The 3,701-nt window shown below is 40.2% G+C and overlaps 1 pseudogene; it reads left to right on the forward strand.

Annotated features, from left to right (window-relative positions):
- The first annotated feature begins 820 nt into the window (after positions 1–820).
- On the forward strand, positions 821–3,411 carry LOC131763715 (E3 ubiquitin-protein ligase RNFT1 pseudogene; annotated as a pseudogene).
- Positions 3,412–3,701: the final 290 nt, after the last annotated feature.

Genomic DNA, 3,701 nt, shown 5'->3' on the forward strand with positions numbered 1-3,701 from the left:
AGCAGGCCACATGCCTAGTGAGGCCGTAGCTCTGGGCAAAGTGATTGGCAAGAGAATAACTGGGCTCACTTTCTTTGTACTGCAACAAAACATTATAAGTAATGAGCTCAGGGGCTTCCCTGGTGGCGCAGTGGTTGTGAGTCCGCCTGCCGATGCAGGGGACATGGGTTCGTGCCCCGGTCCGGGAAGATCCCACATGCCGCGGAGCGGCTGGGCCCGTGAGCCATGGCCGCTGAGCCTGCGCATCCAGAGCCTGTGCTCCGCAACGGGAGAGGCCACAACGGTGAGAGGCCCTCGTACCGCAAAATAAAAAAGAAAAAAAAAAAAAAGAAATGAGCTCAGGAAATAAGCAGCTAGTTTGCAAGCAGAAATTGAAGGTCCAGAAATTGGACGCCTGACTAGAAAAGCTGTATGATAGCTGTTAGACCCCAAACACAAAAACCTATTAAAATCCAGCTTTGCTGCTGCCATTGGGCTAACCGAAGTTACTTGTGGTGGGGTTTGAGGGTGATGGCCCTGACTGAAGGGGTATGACTGCAACTCCCACTGTCCCTGACACCATCGTGAGGCCTCTGTCCACTCAACATCATGAGAGGAAACACAGTCCTGATGCAAAGAAATTTGGATCAGAGAAAACATATCCCAGGGCCACACCAGTCCTCCAGGAACTGCAGGCAGTGAGGCTGCCTCAGCCTCCTAAAATGCCCGAGCAACAAGATGGACAGGAGAAGGGCCTTGCCTTCATTCTGGAATGTTCACATCCGGATAAACTCCATACCTAAAGGATGTGCTGAAAATCCAAGCTCCAGAAATACGTGGAATGTTTCTTGGAACTGGGCTTCTAACAACTTTCAACTGTGCAAACAAAAGCATTGTAAATCAGGCTTTTCTAAGAAAAAGGTGCTCAAAGATTCAGTAAGCTTGGTTACTAGTATTCTTAGCAGGACTTTCTGTTCTTTCATTCTCAGTCACTTTATTACAACTTAATCTTTTTAAATCCTACTTTGGATCATTCAAGCTTCTCAGAAGTACTTTGGATTATCAGAATTACAGACTTCATTTTGAAATTGCTTTTCATAGGCTCAAAAAATCTTATTATAGTAGTGTCTTCTTTCATCCTGCTTTTTAAATCCAAGGGTTACTGGTTTATGCTCTTAGAAGAATTATGTCAGTTTTACTGAATTTTTTCCCATATCAGTTTTGGTTTCATTACCTTATTTGCTTCAGGGAGTTTAATAATATAATTAGATAGATTCTTAGGATATTACTGTGTTTATTCTACCTCATTTTATAGCTTTTGGGGTTTTTTTGGAAATCTGAAAACTTTCAGATAGGTTTTGTGAATATTTTTTACACAGCCAAGTTACAGAGTGACTTATTTAGATGTGGATGATATTTGTTCAGTATGTCAAGCTGAATTTCAGAAAATTATTCTTCCCATCAGTCAGCATGTTTTTCTAAAGAGTGTATTCATTGCCTTATGGTTTTACAGAGAGAATATATGTCCACTGTGCAGAGCTGTGATTTCAGACCATAGAAACAGATGGAAAGATGGGGCTGCCTCCTAATACCTTCAAATACAATTAAGTCCTATGAACTCTTTTTTTTTTTTTTCTTTCTTTTTTTTTTTTTTTTTTTTTTTTGTGGTACGCGGGCCTCTCACTGTTGTGGCCTTTCCCGTTGCAGAACACAGGCACCGGACGCGCAGGCTCAGTGGCCATGGCTCACGGGCCCAGCCGCTCCGTGGCATGTGGGATCTTCCCGGACCGGGGCACAAACCCGTGTCCCCTGCATTGGCAGGCGGATTATCAAACACTGCGCCGCCAGGGAAGCCCAAGTCCTATGAACTCTTAAAACCACAAAAAACTAATTTCATTTGGTTACAAAGACTATTAGTAAATCTATTCAGATGGATTTCTGTACTAAAAATATTTGGAAGTATTTGGAAAAGTGTTTCCAAATACTTTTAGAATACCAGAACCAGATTTAAGCATGTTCTAATTCTTTTAATTTAAATGAGTGAAAGAACACTGTTTTTGAAAATATAATAGTCAACCTAATGTATATGTCAAAAATATTTCTTTAATCCTAATCACTTGACATATGATTGCGATGTAAAATTGTAAATATGTTTTCTTGTTAATTTTATGAAAAACAGCAACTGGATAACTAACAATAACTAGTTGTTTTAGAGGAATTGGGGTATTCTTTTCTGACATTGTTTCAGAATAAAGAATATTTTTCATAATATTTTAAGATATATCTTTATCCAAAATCTCAAACATTTTTAAATTTTCATAAAATTTGTATTTTTAAATGAAAGTTCCATATGCTATATTTTACCTGTAATCATTAGATTTTCTAAGTGCATATTAATTTACTGAGTATGAGATATTTTAATATTGTATTACTCTTTGTAATATGATTAACAATCAATAAGAATTAATCATTTAAATTATTCCAAAACCTCAGTGTTGTTACAAAGTTACATTAATGGTGTGGCCGCCACCCAAACCTATTGTCCTCAAGGTAACCACCATTAAACTGAGAAAGAAGGGCATGGGGGCAAAGAAGTAAATAAATAAGACTTGAGAACAACATCTAGGCAAAACTTTGAATATATTTACTGGCACGTGGAACTGACTAGAAGCTAACAGATCAAAAACCTTCTAAATTTCTGGGTGAACCGTACTGCCAAATAAACATGATCTCAACCTGAAAAAGCCTTTGGCTATTTGAACATTAAAACCATATCAGGACCTCATGCTTGCACAAGTAGAAAGCAGGCTGTGAAAGTTGTACAGCCCTCATGAAGAATGAACTCCCAAATGTCCTCTTCAGGTGCAGCCATGGAATATAGGACATGGAAGATCCACCCAGAGGATGGACCAAGTGGACAAGGGAGTTCCAAGAGGAGAGCAGAATCAGAATCTAAAGAAGGACCTTCCCCACCCACAGGGCAGGAGACCTTCCTGAACCTGCTCAGCAGGATATCACGTGTACCAACAACTAATAACTGTCTTCCATTCTTCTGTTTTCCAAGAGAGTTTTTATTGTAGTTATCCCTTCTCTGATCCACCGTATATAGAGTGGGAGAAGGGATGAACAACTTATCTTTTAATTCACAGATAGAATAGGAAATTTGTGACCAGAAGGAAAGACTGTGGAGGATACTGGTTAGTAAGTCACCAAAAACTATTTCCATTTTCTCCTGGGCACGCTGTTAGATTACGCTTCCCAGTCTCCCTTATGGCTACACATGGCCCTGTGTCAGTTCTGACCAATGAAACGTGACATCTATTGCTTCCAGGCCTGGTCCATTTAGCTCTTGACTCATGACCCTACATGGCCTTTCCCTTCCAGCTGGCTAGACTGGAGATGACTAGGACAACCTTGAGAGTCATGATGTGAAGGTGGAGCAGCCACGCAATAGAGGAAACCTGTCTCCCTGAAACATGTGGAGAAAGGCCACCCTCCAGGAGTGATTGTATTGTACTATTATCTGAGCAAAACATAAATATTCTTTAATCATACTAAGTCCCTGGGGTTTAGGAGTTTATCTGTTACTTAGCTAGAGTAAATGCTGCCAGTAATCTGCCTTTTCTGAGGCAATTGAGAATCCAAATCTTTTACACACTGTTGCCCTCCAAAATTGAGAACATGAAATGTAATCACCAAGCTGACAACAGCTTTTGCAGTCT

The sequence above is a fragment of the Kogia breviceps genome, chromosome 1 (genome assembly GCF_026419965.1).
Source record: "Kogia breviceps isolate mKogBre1 chromosome 1, mKogBre1 haplotype 1, whole genome shotgun sequence".
Classification (NCBI taxonomy): Eukaryota; Metazoa; Chordata; class Mammalia; order Artiodactyla; family Physeteridae; genus Kogia; species Kogia breviceps.